The 17,420-nt window shown below is 52.4% G+C and overlaps 1 protein-coding gene across 6 annotated transcripts in view; it reads right to left on the reverse strand.

Annotated features, from left to right (window-relative positions):
• The window catches only part of TSPAN9 (tetraspanin 9), a 194,038-nt gene extending 182,712 nt beyond the window's left edge, over positions 1 to 11,326 (reverse strand). Inside the window, exons 1-2 of one of the 6 annotated variants that reach the window (XM_045874046.3) lie at positions 11,188 to 11,326; positions 6,270 to 6,335 (exon numbers count right to left, since the gene is read on the reverse strand). The gene's annotated coding sequence lies outside the window, so the exon portion shown is untranslated. Of the gene's footprint in view, positions 1 to 6,269; positions 6,336 to 10,043; positions 10,065 to 11,187 lie in introns of those variants that run through there. The other 5 variants (XM_045874047.3, XM_045874043.3, XM_064591687.1 and 2 more) reach the window with 5 other exon arrangements.
• Between the last annotated feature and the right edge of the window lie 6,094 nt (positions 11,327 to 17,420).

A 17,420-nucleotide genomic window follows, 5' to 3' on the forward strand; every position in this document is an offset into this window, starting at 1 on the left:
TGCTAAGAAAGTATATTTCCTCGAGTCCAGCCTACGGTCTCCGGGGAGAGGTAAGTTTGATGAATGATCGGCGCCGACGAGGACTTCCCCAGCAGCCCACTGCAGCATCGTCTAAACTAGCACTGGGGATTCATTAAGGACCCAGAGCTGCCTCTTCCCCTGTTTCCTTCTGCCTCCCTGCCACTGTGACATTTCACAGGAGAAGCTCTACTGAGGTAGGTGATAAAGAAATCCTTCAAAACAAATACACTGTGGGAAGTCAAAATGTCAAGTCCATTGCACTGTCTGAGAAGGAAGACCTGGGAACCGTACAGGCCCAGGTCTTCTTCCTTCCCATCTGCAGTTATGAGAGGATGGGGAGCAAGTCTGACACATGGTAGGTGTGGTATTTGCTGGGTAGATAAATAAATGAATTCCCAGCAGAGGCTTGGATCTGGAGTGGCCAGCTGGCTTTCTTAAAGACCTGTCACTCAGGGACTCACATTCTTCAGAGATGCCACGAAAATTAGCAAGGGGTACAAAGCGGCCAAGCCCCTGGCTGCTTCCAGAGCTTCCAGACCTCCTCCTACAGCTCCGGTAGCCCTAGCAGGAGAAGCTGTCTGCTCCAGAGTCCAAATTCTAGATTACCCCCAAGCCCCTGCCAGCAAGAGCCCTGCGCACACACAAACACTCAGAAGCTACTTCAAACAACACCTCTCGCCCAGCAAGATCAAGTGCCCTGTCCTTGCCAGTTTCCCAGGCTGACCCATACGGTAAAGAGAGGGGTGGGAAGGGCAGACGCCTGTGCTATCTTCCAAAGATCAGTGGGGTCTATTCCCAAATAGTCTAATTCTCCTCCTTCTGGGCACATGAAGGGACTGCACATCCATGTCCTCCCAGCCCTGAGCACACGTGCCTTCACAAGGTGGAGTCTTTCCCCCAGCCCCGGGGTTCTGACCAAGCAGCCAATGGATGTACACTGTGAGGCCTCAGAGCCTAGAGCCCAAGAGGTCCTGGAGATCCCATTTTCACCTGAAAGGCTAGCTTCCTTGGGAGGGAAGGAGGCTCTCAGCCTGGCCAGGCCCTGCAGAGCCACCAGATGACTGCCGCCGCATTAATAGGCTTAGGTAATGAGACCAGCCGAGCCCGGCCAGAAGGGCTAGGCCACAGAGTTGTGAGCAAACAAAATGTTTCTTGTGTTAATCTACTACATTTTGGGGTGGTTGGTTCTGCGGCGATAAACAATCAATACAACACTCATCCAGCAAGTCCACGCAGCTATTCCCTAGAATGGTGTCATTCTCTATGCACTCATGTGGAAAGATGGCTAAAGAAGTTGCCACTCAGTATAATACAATTCTATTTGTGGAAATTGTTAAGTTAATAGGTGGACAGCTGGATGCCAGTCGCTCATAAAAATACCTGGAAAGAATAAAAACCAAAGTATTAACAGTGACTGTCACTGAAGGGCAGGATTATAGATGATTTTCCTTTTATACAATTTATGTAATGTACGAATATTATAATGAATTTGTGTTATTTTTGCAACAATAACAAAGAAAAGTACGTTAAAAAGAAAATTCACCCTGAATTCTGCACAAGCTGATTTTTCCTAAAACATCCCTTTCAGCCTGTCATTCCCCCCATTCAGAGACCCCCCCCCCAACACTGACTCCCTACTGCTAGCCTCCTGGAATCTGACTCTCCTCCAGGTGGCATTCAAGATGCCCTCAGCGTGGAGCCCACCTCTCTTGCCAGCACTCATCTCCAAGTCACACCCATCTCAACCCCAACCTCCACCACTGCAAACCCTCAAAGAACCCCTTCCTTTGCTTCCCCAAATCTCACCCCTTCCTTGAGGCCCAGCCCGATCTCCCCTGGGTTCCTCTATGGGTCCCAAGAAAGTTCCACCCAGCCCTGCCCTGGACGGAATGGCGTACTGTATTATCCTCCCCGCACTGCAGGTACCTGCAGGTACTGACTGTACCTCGAGGGGGACCTTCACAGACACAGGCCGGCTGACCACCACCAGCTCCAACTGCTCTGGCTAACAGTGGGAGAGGGGAAGAGCCCAGACAGGCAGTTCCAACCCACGTCCCTCTCTGTGCCCACAGCCTGGATGGCGGGTGATGCCTTGGCCTGGAGCTTCCTCCCCACCCGCCCATCTCCAGCAGCAAGTGGGAGCCAATTTGCAACGGCTGCTAATTCAGAGTGACTCATACCTTTGGGGCTGCTCTAGGGGCTCTCCCTCCCCACCCTGCAGGTCCCACAGCTGCATTCACATCCAAACTCTGGCTTCAAACCTAACTGCCTTCCTGGGGGGCCCAACGGCACTTCCTCCCTCAGGTGGCTGCAATGTGCACGTCCAGTTTTTTAAACAAAGCTGTTTAGAATCTCTCAGGATTAAGACAAGTGGAAAATTGCAAGCCCAGACCTCTACCTCACTTTCTCTAAAACACAACATGTCATTCTACGTGTTCACACACCCCCATTCAAACCCAGCCAGTCACCCTGCCCCTCTGAGCCCTTCTATAGGGCTCGGCCCAAGTAGGGGCTGGGGACTTGCTCGGGCAGGATCCGCTCCCTCTGTCCCAGGCACCACCGCCCCCCAGGGCTTGTCGGAGAGTAGCAGGCCCCTGAGCCTCAGTTTCCGCACTGTGGCAAGTGGCCAGGTGAGAGAGCTGAGCAGGACTATCAGGCGTTGTGTTCAAGTCTTACACCGCCCTCTAAGGAGGAGGCATTCACGTCGCAGGTATATAGTGATGGACGGAAAGGGCTCAGGTGGGCCTCTCACCTGAGTCCCAGAACAATGCAAGAGAACTCCTCCCCACACAAACCCACGCAGGCACACCCAGCCACACACACACACAGACACACGTGCCTGGCCACACCTTGTTCCAGCCTTGCTCTGAGCACCCTCCCGGAGTTCACGTCCCTCCCCCCGCCCGCACTGTTCTCAGAGGCCCGTCCCCAGCCGCAGCCCCTGGCCCTGACTGGGAGCCGGACCCACGGCCCTCCCTGGGAGTGGGCGGAGCACAGCGGGCCTGTGCCACGGGCAACGTGTGCCCCTGTGGGGTGGCAGGTGGTGGGCACCGCCGTGCAGACGGCCTGGGCCACTCCAGGACACTTCCCAGGCACAGCTGGGCCTTGGTCAGGTCTTACAACCATTTATTCGTTTTAATTTTTCTTTTTAACCTGAGAAAGGGCAGTTTTTCCAATGTGCACGAAGGTGCTGTAGGGGTTAGCAGTGGCCTATGCTAAGGCCAAGGCCAAGAACTCACCAAGATCCTGTGCCAGGGTTGCAGGACCCTCAGCCTTCCTGCAGGGAGGCTCAAGCCTCCCCCAAAGCGGGGGGGATCCCCAGGGGGTCTGCTGAGCGGACTCTTCAGACCCTCTGGACAGGCATCCATCGCATCCTTTCCTTTCCCATCCCCATCCCAAGGTCAGATATTTGAACGAACACTGACCGCTGAACATAAAAATGGTCACAAGACTCTTAAAAAGCAAGTGAGTATTCAAAGTACAATTAATTTGCGGCCACCGTATGGGGAGTGGGAAGGAAGACGGAGGGGAGAAGGGGTGTGGTAAACTCAAAAGCACAGATAGTATTAAACAATGAATAGTCAAAAAATAATCCACCTTCCACTCCTGAGTATAAACTAAAGCATGCATGCGGTGACATTCCAAGCCAGCAGAGGTGCTCCTTCGGGCTCCTTCTGGCTCCATCCCGTTCACAAGGGCCTCAGCCCAGCTCAGGCTGAGTTGTTGGTTCAGGAGAAGGGAATGGATTTGGACGCTGGACTACACCCAGGCAGATACTCTAGTTTCATGATGCTGTGGCTATACTTGAAGTTGAAATTATTAACTCATCAGGCTGGAGGGCAGCAATGGAACTTCCTAGCTCCTAAATGCAGCAGGCAGGGCCAGGAGGCAGTTAAAATAAAAGTAGCAGCAGTGGGGCGCCTGGGCAGCTCAGTGGTTAAGCATCTGCCTTCGGCTCAGGTCATGATCCCGGGGTCCTGGGATCGAGCCCCGCATCGGGCTCCCTACTCCGCAGAAAGCCTGCTTCTCCCTCCCCCACTCCCTGCTTGTGTTCCCTCTCTCACTGTGTCTCTGTCAAATAAATAACATCAGCACAGGACGAAGTCAGGCCACAAGACCCTGCCACCAACTAGACAGGCGACCATCTCTGTAAACAACCTCCGCCCCCAGTCCGACTTCCCTCAGAAATCAGGGCCTCCAGTTTAATCATTAACTTCACTCTTTCCTCCTCCATCCACTTCTGGGCCAGAGGCAGGGAGGGCACGTGAGAGGAGGAGGTATTTGGGAAGCCCCGGGGCTGGAAGCCAAAAACTCCCTCCTCCCACTCAGAAACCACCTTCATCAGAGCTAAAGGAACCTCAGCAACTGGCTGTCCAGACCCCCACTTTGCAGGTGAGGAAACCAGCCTGAGCCACAAAGCCCGTTAGAGACAGAGGCAGGAGCCGCATGAGAGCCCGCATCCCAGGAGCTGGTCATCGTCCCAGAGGCTCAACAGCATGATGAGAAATGGCAACATCAAAGCCCTGGGAGGCCAAACCCATAGGAGAGGATAAGCTTCCTGCCCGGAGGGTCCCTCCCTCAGGTCTCCCTCCCAGATGTACAGAAGGAGGCCGGTCTTCTGGCCAGAAGTGACTGGTGACAGCAGGGCCTGTCTCCCCAAGGCTGCGCGGGCCTCCCGGGAAGCTCGCCCCCAGGTTCTCCCCTGGCGGGACCTCCCCAGGGCAAGCCCCACAGAGTCTCCATGATGGGCCAGGAGGTGCTGAGCAGCAAGGGAATGACACAGAGTCCTCGAGCCTTTCCCTCCCTGCGGCCTGCTCTCCACCAGACCCTTTCCTTCAGCTCAGGCCTGGCTGCCCCGAGCCATCCATCCACAGGCGGTACTCCAAATCCCCAGAGCAGGCGACAATGAAAGCAGACACCCCACCCGGGGCCTCGGCGGGGAGGGGAGAAGACTTAAAATGGGAGCTCCCACATTCCTGCCGCAGCAGGCCAAAGGACAGACCTGGAGGCGATTCTCAGGAGCCACGAGAAGGGGCAGCAGGTCTGCAGTGGGAAGGGCAGGCGCTGCGGGAGTCAGGCGGCTCGGGTTGGAAGCCATGCCCCACCTCCCGCTACCGGTGTGTCTCTGGCAAGTCCCTGACCTGCTCTCAGCCCCAGCTGCAGCCCCTGTAACATGGGGGCAAATGAGCGCTACCTTGCAGGACTCTGGGGAAAAGTCAATGAGATTTAAAGTAAGATTTGATAGACTTCAAGTAAATTCGTTGTGGACATAGAGTCTGAAACTGAGGCTCCTGATGAGGATGACAAATGTGAGCACTGGCATCCTAAGTATGATATGCAAAGTACGGCAAGACAAGAAGAGGTCCGCGGCCACTCCTGGAACACCATATCATCTCTGCTGGAACTCGCGGAGAAAGGAATCTTTTGGCAAGGTGAGCTATGAGCCAGCACCATCCTTCCAACTGCCACCCCCCTCCCCACCCCCACACTGCTGAATTCTTAGAAGGTGAGAGATTTACAAATCACCCAGCAGGAGGAAGCCACAGGATAAAACACACATAAATTAAAACACAAAAAGGCCCAGGTCTGTAAGCAGCACTCCCAGGGAACCGGAATCAGCACCATCCACCAAGGCTGCCTACCTGCCTAAGGAGCTCCTGCTAGCTCCCACTGGCGGGGGGCCTTGATGCGCCACTGCTGGGAACAAAAGAAGCTCTCAGCAAGACCCCAGGAGCCTGTGGGAGCAGAAATCAGGATCCTGGTGAGGGTCCCGGCAGAGGGTACCCACCCGAAGGGCCATGGGCATGGCTGCAGCGGCCACTATAGAGGAAAAGAGACCGGTAGGATTGGCCAGATTCCCCCAGATACTTTTCTGGCCAGCTAGGGGGAGGTCCTCCACCCTGGCTCCCAAGCCTGCTGGGAGGAGACAGGAAGCAGGAAGTTACAGGCCTCTCCTGCTTCCCTAGGTCTCCTCCCTGTAATCAGGGTGGTCAGGAAAGAAATTGAGAGTACTATCCTAACTGTCAGAAATAGCGGGGAGGGGGTAAATGTCTCCTTAACCCCCAAAGCCCAATTGAAGGAGCTCATCAAATCAAAGTCAAGAGCTAAGACAGAGAGACATGTAGAAAATATCAGCATCCCATTCTATCCTTCCTCCCCAAACCACCGTTAAAGGGCAAGAGAGACTTTAGACAGTTTATAACATACACACTTTCAGAGACCCCACCACATGATGGACCCAGACTGACCTGTTCCTTTGAATTTCCTGCAAACACCTTGGCCGCTGACAGATAAGAGAAGATCCCAGGATATTCCTGCAGGAAAATAAAAAATTAAGTCACCACTCTGCTGGGAAGCCACTCCAGGGTGAACTCTGTCCAGCAATGGCCACTCTTTGGGGAGGCAGGCTCCCACCTAGAATCTATTCAATCAACAGAGAGAGAAGGCCAGAAATGGCAAACTGGTTTCAGCTGTGGTGCCAATGCCACTCAGCTAATAGTGGGTGCCTGAAGCATCAGGCGCAGAACCCAAGCCCTGGCTCAGCAGTTAAGATAGCTGTGATCGATTAGTGATGTCTGCTATGGGCAGTTACAGAGGTAACAGTATCCATGTTAAACCTATTTGCCATCCCTGGGTAGACCCTTGGCATCAAGGATTTAACCTCTGAAATTCTGACCACTGACAAATGATCTCACGTTTCAAAATCTGTAAAACGATATAACTTTACTGAGACACGACTCTGACTCACATACCCTATGTGAGGGGCTGATGTAAAGGAACAGACCACGTTGTTCTTTCCATCTCTACTACATCCACAGTTATCCTGTGGAGCAATAACAATGTGGCAGAAAATGGCCATCAAGGGAAAGAGAAAACCGGAGCGAAGTTGGAAGGGTAGTTAACTTGGGCTATGAAGACATATACAGGAGATATTTGGCTCTCTGCAGAACGTGACTCTGGAAAAAGCCAGGCCCATGTACAAATAAATATTGCTGTGGGTGCAAATCTGGCATTGTAGAAGGTGCAAGATTCATTTCTTGAGCACATCAGAGGTCCACACTGTGCCCACTCTGTGCCACTCAGCAGTGAGCACTGGGCCAGGAAGAACACAGAGGGAGTTGGAATCCATGTCCTGAAGGGGCTTCCAATCTACTTGGAGAAAGCACTGGGAACAGTAAATGGCACTGCCCACTGACAGTCACCCAGCTCAGAATCGGCTTCAATCCAATCCCCCTTCCTCCTTTCCTCACCCCCCATCCAATCAATTCACAAAGGCCCTCCACCCTGCCTCCAAAATGTCCCCTGTCCGGCTCCTCTCCCGCCATTCCTCACAGCTTCCCAGTGCTCTCCCCGCCATGATTTCCCCCTTCCCAGACCCCAGACTCTCCCTCCTTAGGCCTAGCCCTGTTTCTGCAGCTCCTATGCAAAAACCTGCAAAGTTCCTGAGCCTCCCAATGCTGACTGCTGTCTCCCTAGCAGCAGCTCAGTGCCTGCACATGGTGGGCACTCAGCTTCTCGTGGATGGATGGATGGGTGGATGGATGGGTGGATGGATGGATGGATGGATGGGTGGATGGGTGGATGGGTGGGTGGGTGGGTGGGTGGGTGGATGGGTGGGTGGGTGGGTGGATGTGTGGGTGGATGAATGGGTGGATGGGTGGATGGGTGGATGGGTGGGTGGGTGGATGGGTGGATGGGTGGATGGGTGGATGGATGGATGGAATTTCTTGGCTGCACATGTGCAGCCACCACAACAGGCCCACTGTCTACCTGTCTAGGCTTTCCTCCCTCTGCTTCCCTTCACACAACCTACTCATCAGCCCACACTCTCAGTGCCTCTCTGCAGGCTGATCCTTCCTCCCTCCTGCTGAAGTGCAAGCCACTCTTCCAAATTCACATCAAACACCCCCTGGTGCATGAGGTGCTTCTCCAGAACTGGGGTGATCAATCCCCCGTTTGAACCCACACAATACAGTAGGCCACTCACCTTATACCTTGAAATACCACTTTTTGAAGCCCTTTCTTAACCTTTACTGCATTATACACCCCATGAAGACAAGGACCTTTATGTTTTTTCATTTTTGCATCATCAGAACTTAGCACAGACTCTTGTATTAAGTGTTTGTGGAATTCACTAAAGAATCACCCCGGGCAGTGTATAAAAGCCAGGAGAGATGAAGACAGAAAATGCCAGAGGAGTTCCAAGGAAAAAGAGGTGCTTTGGGGATGGGTGGCCAGGGAAGGCTCCAAGAAGGAACTCAAACATGAATAGGGTCTTGAAAGTGGGGGAGGACGAGGTGGGGAAGAGCACTCCAGAAAAGTGGAACAGTGTGAACTCAGAGACAAAGAAGGAATGAGCAAAGCATGCTTGGGAGATTAGTTTGGCTGGAACCAAGGGTCCCTAGGGGAGAAGGCCAGGAGATAAGGCTAGACAGGAAGGCTGGAGATGGATAGGAAGGATGCTGAGTGCCAGGCTAAGGTACCTGGATTTGATCCATTCCCTCTCAGTCAGTGAGGATGACAATCACACCAGGCCTGGGCTTTCATGGTAGAAGAAAAGAAGTCTTGTCCTCTCTTGCTCTGAGCTTATTAGTCTAGTCTCCTCAGCTAGGTTATAAATAACAACCACTATTTACTGCACACCTGCTCTGTGTGAGGCCCAAAGCTCTGAGCTTCACATACATTATCTCATTGCTCCTTCTAATAGCCCCGAGAGCTTGGTATTGTTATCTTCATTTTGCAAGCAGGAAGCTAAAGCTACAAGAGGTGAAGGCACTTGCCCAAGGCCTCTCCCACTCACTCACTTAATACAGCAGGAACTGGAGTTACAGACAAGGAGATAAGGGCCAGCTCTCTAGCCAGCCACCACAGGCCCAAGGCCTTCCTATTTAAGCTGGCCTGCTTCTCCACAACCCTCCTTATGAATTCCTCAAGGCCAACATGTATTGAGCACACAGTAAGAGCATAATAAAGCACACTAAGGAGAATGGTGGCTTGTGGGGGGAAGAAATGGAACGTTACTGTTTAATGGGCATACATTTTCAGTCTTGCAGGATGCAAAAGTTCTGGAGATCTGTTGCACAACTCTACATTTAAAAATGACTAAGATGGTAAATTTTGTTTTGTTTTATACCACAATTTAAAAAATTTTAAATAGAGTGCACTTATTACTTGACTGATTAGCTGCCACTAGCATCTTCTATCGTTAATTATCTAATACAGGAAGAGACTCTAGAAACATTTCATTCCAGTAACCCTCGAAAACACAGAGCTGAAAAGGGGAGGTACCATGCCCAGGGCTGCACAAACAGATGGTGTTCGAGCTAAGATCAGAGCCCGGCTCTCCACAGACTCAATGGGGAAGAATGGCAGAGACAGCACAGCATAATGCAAAACACATGGCGGGGTGGGGGGAGTGGGGGTCAGAAGCCACGGGTTCAAGTTCTGCTTCTTCCACCTAATGAGTTCTGTAACCTCAGAGAAGTCATTGACTCTCTCTGAGCCTCATTTTCCCAATCTATAAGAAGGCAATTATAAAGAACGTAAACTTTACAAGATTATGTGTGAATCAAATAAAATTATGTACAGCTAATGTGCAGGGAAAGCACTTGGCCAACTACAAATTACTTTATAAACACTGGTCATTATTATTATTAATACTAAATATCTGTTCATAGATTTAAAGATTACAATCTGATTTAGTCAAACCAAAGAAAAAAAAATCCCATTCCATTCTGGTCTACTCTCAGCTGTTCGGGGCCTTGCACACAGCCAGGTCTTCAATGAGTAAGTGCAGAGCTGATTTACCCTTCAAGTTTCATCCACCCCAATCCTGTTCCCTCCCTCACCCCCAACCCAAAGCCCAGCTGCATCAGCCCTGCCAGGACCAGGTGGAAGATAGGAAGCCCCCGTGAATGAATGTCTGCCTCCCTGGCTGCATTCCTTAGCTAAATATAAATGATTTGTCCAGTCCATTGTTTGAAATTATCCATAATACCTCGCCTCCCTTCCCCATTACTTACGATGACAAGCTGACTGCACATCTTTATAGCAGAACATACATACAAAACATTCTCTGTGGCTATTTTTAGTAGACAGAGGGAAGCTGCCCGGTATACAGGGATCAGAGCATGAGTCCTCAGTTTTCTCCACTAGTCCAGGAAAGCTTCCTGGAGGAGGAAATACCTGAGTCACCCCAGAGAAGGGGACAGCTGCAGGTCAGAAGGACACCCTCATATGAGTTTGCTTCTCTGAACCAAAGGGAAGTGAGCTGCGGCCCTCTTATCCCCATTTTTGGGATGGAAAGACACAACCTGGTAGACACAACCCAGGGGATCCCATATCATTCCAATGCTGCAGGTTGGCCCAGACAATACAGGCATTCGGAGAGGAGTTAAGGAAGAGGTCAATATCTTTTTCAAAAAGAGGACATCAAAGATTCCAGTTCCGAATTTGTAAGTACAAACATAAGTACAAATTCTGCTCACATAACAAGCCAGTTTCTTGTTTGGACTTTTTTTTTTTTCTAACCACAAGAAAGTTTTTTAAAGTCCCAAACTTGGATGCACAGATGGACTACATCTTGGAACTCGGAGTGTGCCAAAGCCGTCACTGTGAGCGCCGATCTGCCAGCGGTGGCCCAGGGAGTGGTCAGGGGTGTCCGGGGGGCCGCAGGCAGCATCCCAGCCCTGCCCGAGCCCCCTCCCCCGCCCTCCCTGGGGGCGCTCTAGGGACTAGCCCAAGCCAGTTCACTGGGCCACACAGTCAGAAAGCCTTGACAGCTCTGAGGCTCTCCCCTTCTGCTGCATCCTACAGCCCTCCCATCCCTTCACTTGGGATTCCGCTGTCCGCTCTCCCGCAGCCCCTTTCCCAAAGGGTCTTCCTCCGAGCCTCTCCCCCTGCAGACCCCTCTTCGCTCTATTACGGGGCCCCGCGCACACACACCCCCTTCCCCAGCGGCTTCCCGCGTCCTCACAGGGCGCCTACCCCATCCCTCCCTCCCAGCTCGCCCACAGCCTCCCTCCCGTCATCCCTCCCCGGGGCGCCCCCGAGCTGCTCCCCAAGACGGGGACCGGGGCGTGGGCTGGCCAGGCCCGCCCACAGCCGGCCCGAGCCCCGCAAGGTCTCGCGCTCCCGGGCCCCCGGCCCGCCCCGGGCCGCACTCACCGCGCTCGGGGAACGTGGGGTCCCGCCTCGCGCCCGCTCCCTCACCGCCGCCGCCGCCGCCGCCGCCAGCGGAAACGGGGGGCGGGGCCGGGGGGGGCTCGCGGCGGGGGGCGGGGCCTGCCCGGGAATGGCGAGGCCGCGGGGCGGGGCCGGCCGCGGGGCGGGGCGGGGCGGGGCGCGGCCGAGGGGCCGCGGCCCGAGCGCCAGGGAAGGGGGGTTCGGAGCCCTGGGAGGGAGCGGGAGGGGGCCCTGTGGCGCCGGGGCCCGCCCACACCCCCTGGCCGCCCCGCCGCGTGCGAGGCGGAGGGAGCCCGCGGGGAGCCCACGGGCGCGGGGCACTGGCGTCCGCGCCAGGCGTGGCCGCCCTCTGGGCTTCCTTCCGGAAGCCTTCCTCCCCTGCGCCGCGGGGCTCTCGACCGGCCGCTCCGCCGAGACGTTCACCGGACGCCCGTCCGCTGCCCCCCGCGGGCCCGGGCCGCCGCCGCGAGCGGACGTGGGGAGAGGGCGGCCGGGACCCGGGAGCCCGCGCGCTCGCCCCGCCCCGAGGGCCGTCGCGGCCTGGGTCGCCGCTGTCCCCGCGCGCCGGCCGGCCTACCGCCCCCTCCCCCACGCCTGAGAAATCGTCCCGGTGTTTGGGGCGGACCAGTTGAGAGGCTGACGACGCGGGCGTGTAGCGATCCAGTCCGCAGATACCCAGGAGGAGGAGCCGCTATCGGTCCCCCCAGGAGCGAAAGGCTTCCAAGGGCGGGTAAAGGGCACCGTGTGGCAGAGGGACTGATTGAGGCAGGAAAAACTCGAGTTAGGAATCTCTGGCCCAGCGCTTCCAATAGGCCGTCCTGGGCCTGCAGTCTGGAAGCCAGAAGGCCTCGACCCTTTTCCGAAGTGAGGCTGAACAGCGGTCGCTTCTCAGCATTACTGTTGTCAAGTGGATGCTGTGCTTCCCACGTGCACGGTCGTGGGCTGAGTATGAGTTGCGTCGGATTTTTTAAACCTGAGTATAGTCACCAGGGTCCCCTTGGCCTCTCCTAATTAGACTGGCAGTTTCTACTCATCTCCTGGGCCCCCTCTCCTTTAGACGCTCACCGTCTTGCCTGTGTCCATTACATAACCAAATAATCCACCTCCTCTGACTCCCCTTTTCCTTCCTTCAAAGCCTTGTTCACGACCCCCCCCCCCCCCCCCCCCCCGCCCCACCTCCATAGAGTCTTCCTACACTAACCACCCGCCTACCTCCAGTCACTGGGGCAGCCCTTTAACACAGTATGGCTAGCTCTGCCCAGCTTGGAGAAGAGAAAATTGAGACCCAGGGAGGGAAAGGGAGTTGCCAGAGATACCTGCCCTGGAGCGGGGCCTCCTGTAAAAACAGAGAGGCAGCCTGGTGTGCAAGTGACCAAGGTGCTTTGGAGCCCAACAGACCCGGAATTAAATCCTGGTTCTGCCTCTTATGGGTTGTGACCTCTCTAGGCCTCAGTTTCCTTACCTGTGAGCTGTGTGACTTAATAGTATCAATGCCGCAGGATTGAGGGGATAACTAAGATGATGGAGGCAAAAGCACAATATTTGGGGCGTCTGGGTGGCTCAGTCTGTTAAGCATCTGCCTTCAGCTCAGGTCATGATCCCGGGGTCCTGGGATCAAGCCCCGCATCGGGCTCCCTGCTCAGCGGGAGGGTCTGCTTCTCCCTCTCCCTCTGCCTGCCACTCCTGCTTGTGCTTTCTCTCTCTTTCTCTCTCAAATAAATAAATAAAATCTTAAAAAACAAAACAAAACACAATATCTGATGCATGCTGGGAGCCTAACAAATGTTGGTTTCCTCCTGCCCTTTAAAGGAAGATAAATCAGAAATAATAGAATTATGGAGCCTTAGGGATGGAGAAACCTTAGCGGTCCCTCAGCAATAACCCAGAAGGTGGTTGTCACCCTCCATCAACACATCCAGAGATGGGGACTCAGTGCCCCCAGAGGGGTTTACGGCTGCAAGAAAACCACATGGGGAAAAGCTGTAGAGGATATGGGATTATTCAACACAAAGGTACCCAAGGGGACTTGCAGTCCGTGAGGCGGATCAAGTCTGTTGAGGACAAAACTCAAATAATTGACCTGACAAGGAGGCAAGACACACTTAGGGCAGGAGCTCCCAAAAGCACGGAGCCACACTTCGCTGTAGCCGACTTCTAAGGAAGGTCATCGCATTTCTGTCCTGGAGATTCTGGGAATGCTGAGGAAAAATTACCCTGTTGATAAGGTGACTATATTCAGGTTGTCAGGGCACACCCCATTTACTCCACTTGTCCTGGCATAGTTATGAATAGTCCCCCTTTCACTCTCAAAATAGCTTGGTTTGAACAACAACAACAACAAAAATGATCATATGTCACTTTATGAACAAAGGCAGTACTCCAAACAGCTCCTTCCAGCCTGGTCGTCAGCAGTTCTGCTGGAATTTCTGAAGCCCCAAAGACTTCAAAAGATTGTGTGTCCATTTATCCCCCTTGAAATCACCAAGTCAAATCAAAAATGATAAGCACACGTTCCCCCAAGTCAAGCTAAGGGACAGTGCCTGCTGAATGGTGACACCTAGTGGGCAGAGTTCACACTGCCGGAGGCTGGGTTTTAGGGCCACCACATTGGGCAATAGGTTTCTCCAAGTCAGCTTGTGAAACAGAGAACAAGCGAACATTTACCAAGTGCTTACGTGTCAGGCTCCGTTCCGAGTACTTCACATGTTTCCATCCTTTTGGTCCCCACAACAGCTCCACGAGATAGGTACTACCAGCGTCCCTGCGTTTTACAGATGAGGGGTTGGAGGCTCCGAGGGTAGGTAACTTCCCCCAGGTCATGTCGCCTGAAAAGACTGAGCCAGGATATAAGCCCAGGTTGGCTGGCTGCAGGTCTGGGGCACTTAACTGCTACTCTGTCCAGCCCCCTCGGCTACAGGGGCCAGGTGACTGCAGAGGTGTCTTCCCTCACAAGCCACGTCAACCAACCCTCCGCCACGGAGAGGACATGGAGAGGAGGAAGCGGAGTGGGTGAGCAGACCTACCTCCACATCTACCAGTGAAGAGTAGTGGTTTCCGCATCTCCCGGGGATGAAGATCGGGGCATCAAACCAGACCGTGAGAAGATTTATAACCATCAGCCGGATGCACAGGGAGCTGCTCGTTGAAAGAAGCACTTCCAGGCGTGAAGAGCGAAACAGTTCCTCCCCTACCCCACTCCCTTCAGCATTGACTCGGGCAGTCTGAAGAGTGCTTACTGATCACGGAAGCCTACCAGCTGCACCCGGAGGACCCAAGCTGGACCTCCCCCGTTTCTCATGGTGAAGAAGGCAGAAGTGACCAAAGATGGTTCTCCGGCTTCCTTTCCACACTCCCTCCCCTAAAAGAATGCAAATCATCCCAAAGGCCCCTCTTTCCCTCAACTTCTTTCTCTTCCAAAGCTCAGTGAGGGAGGTGTAGCAGGACCAAGGGAAGGACAGGAGTCCTGTGCAAGCCCTTGTCATAGGGTTGCCATGTGATATTTGGAACATACTTATTCTAAAAAAATTCTTCATCATTTATCTGAGGATCCTGTATTTTTAATTGCTAAATCTGGCAACTCCACTTCAGTATGGATTGTTGCTAAAATAGACAACTGTACTAAATCAGAGGTCTGTAAACTTTTCCTGTAAAGGGCCAGATACTAAGTATTTTCGACTTTGCAGTCTATACAGTCTCTGTCACAACTACTCAACCCTGCCACTGTAACAGTCATAAACAATTCATAAAGGAATATGCATGACTGTGTTCCAGTAAAATTTTATTTACAGGGGCGCCTGGGTGGCTCAGTCAGTTAAGCATCTGACTCTTGGGTTTGGCTCAGGTCATGATCTCAGGGTCCTGAGATCAAGTCCCACGTTGGCCTCCGTGCTCAGCACAGAGTCTGCTTGTCCCTCTCCCTCCATTCCTCCCCCCAACCCCGAATAAATAAATAAAGAAATCTTTTTTAAAAAATATTTTTTTACGGGGCGCCCGGGTGGCTCAGTCGTTAAGCGTCTGCCTTCGGCTCAGGTCACGATCCCAGGGTCCTGGGATCGAGCCCCGCATCGGGCTCCCTGCTCTGCGGGAAGCCTGCTTCTCCCTCTCCCACTCCCCCTATGTTCCTTCTCTCACTGTGTCTCTCTCTGTCAAATAAATAAATAAAATAGTAAAAAAAAAAAAAAAAAAAAAAAATTTTTTTACAAAAACAGGCAACAACAAACGTTGCCCACCCCTGGACCAAGTTAGGGCCTTTAGATTCCTGGCTACCTTCAGAGGTATTGTGAGGGTGAGAGTGGCCTAGACCCAAGTGCTCAAGTGTGAAAAACAGAGAGAGACCGATCAAAATCATTGCATATAATGAACACCAGTAATTCTGAGGGGGTGTGCACGTGTGCATGTGTGTGACCCAAGGTGGGTCAGTATCTGCGGGAAGCATGCACGCCTCGAGTGGTTGGGAGCCATCTAGGTTTTACAAAGTCTTGCTCAGACTCTGTCTGGAGAAGTACAGCTCCTATGTCTGGGATTCCTAGTGGTCAGCATGTACCCTGTAAAGACAAAAATGCACAGGCAACATTGTGAAATCAGAGAGTACGGAGGCCGAGAAAAGCAAAACGCCCCTGCAGGAGGCCTTAAGGTGAAACTAAAGCTGTTGGTGTTCGTTCCCCGGAGGCAGAGTACTCGGAAACCCGTGGTAGCTATCTGTGAGTGTGCACGTGTGTGTCCCACACGTACTCCGTCTATCTCAACGCGTGGGTAGCAACTGAGGAATCTGCATGGTGGGTTGAAATCCATAAATCCCACAGTAATAGCCATATGAGTTACATTTATATCAACTTTCTTAATGATCTTAGAATATCCCTATATGCTTATCAAAGGCAACTCCGTGGTTTAAAATCACAACTCAAGTTCTGCCCTTCAAACCAAAACCACATCTAAAAGGCTGACTAATTAAAAGCCTTAAATCCAGTCATCAGTTTGCCACAGCACAGAAAATGTTAATGTGTCTGGAGCGAGGCAGTTGTGAGAGGGCACGGTGCAAGAGAAGGGCAAGGAATCACGTAAGCAGCAGACTACCGTGGGCCGTGTTAAGGATTTTGACATGCGCATATGTCTTAAGACACATAAGCCATCACTGAAGTGTTTTAAACAAGAGAATGACAGGATCAGATTTGCATTTTGAGACTTTCACTCTGGCTGTAGTATAGAGAACAAATTGGAGGGTGGTAGGGGCCAAAATGGATACAGGAGGCCTAGGCACAAGATGAAGTTAGCTTGGTCTAGGTTGGGGGTAGTGATGAAGGAAGGATATGAATAGACTTGAGAGAGATTTAGAAGATGAAATGTACAGATGGGTGATGGATATGGGGAATTAGGTAGGGAAAAGTGTCAAAAATGACCTGTCAGGTTTCTAATCAGCCTAAGAGGATGATTGGTGGAGCCATTCATGGAGATAGGCAATAGGGACGAGGACTAGATTTAAGGGAAAGATCATGAGTTCAAAGATGAGGGCTAATAAGTATCCATCAGACTCAGTGAGTTGAAGATCACTGGGGATCTTGGAAAGAGCCATTTCATCGCAGTGATGACACAGAAGCTGTGCTGGAGAGAGTTGAGAAGGAAGTAGAAGGTGAGAAATGGGGAAAGACAATTATGTCAAGAAAACAAGCTGGGAAGATACATAGGGCAGATAGCTAAAGGAGATTGTGGATCAAGAGAGGGTTTGAGGAATTTAACAGGGAGAATTGAACCTATCTGTGGAAAGAGTCCTATTTCTGGTATAGAAGAATCAGTTTCTAACTGACCAACCCTCTCACAGATAACAACAATACACTCTGGACAGCATTCAAAACAAACGAACAAAAGAAAACTATCTGAGGACTCTGGAGAGTGAATCCATGTAGGTAGATTTTGGAGGGGATTCAAAGTGTAGAAGAAGAACTGACATGAGATGAGCTCCTATTTTTTGTGGATTTTCCCTGTGTTGACCACAGTCACAGAGCAGCAGAGGATGGGCATAATTCCGGTAGAAAACCCACTGTCTCTTAGGCAGAGGAGCCAGGGGATAGAGCCCAGATCAATCAAGGCTGCTGAAGAGTGAGGGGTGAATCCTAGAAAGAGGAAAGGAAAGAGTCAGAGAAAAGGAACACAAATTTCTCTGCATAAACTCTGCCCAAGCGTTTGGCTTATGCTTGAACCACATATGAGCAGGGAATCCC

This window comes from Mirounga angustirostris, unplaced genomic scaffold, assembly GCF_029215605.1.
Source record: "Mirounga angustirostris isolate CCGP_5_RB_7025 unplaced genomic scaffold, mMirAng1.0.hap1 SCAF_5, whole genome shotgun sequence".
Lineage (NCBI taxonomy): Eukaryota > Metazoa > Chordata > Mammalia > Carnivora > Phocidae > Mirounga > Mirounga angustirostris.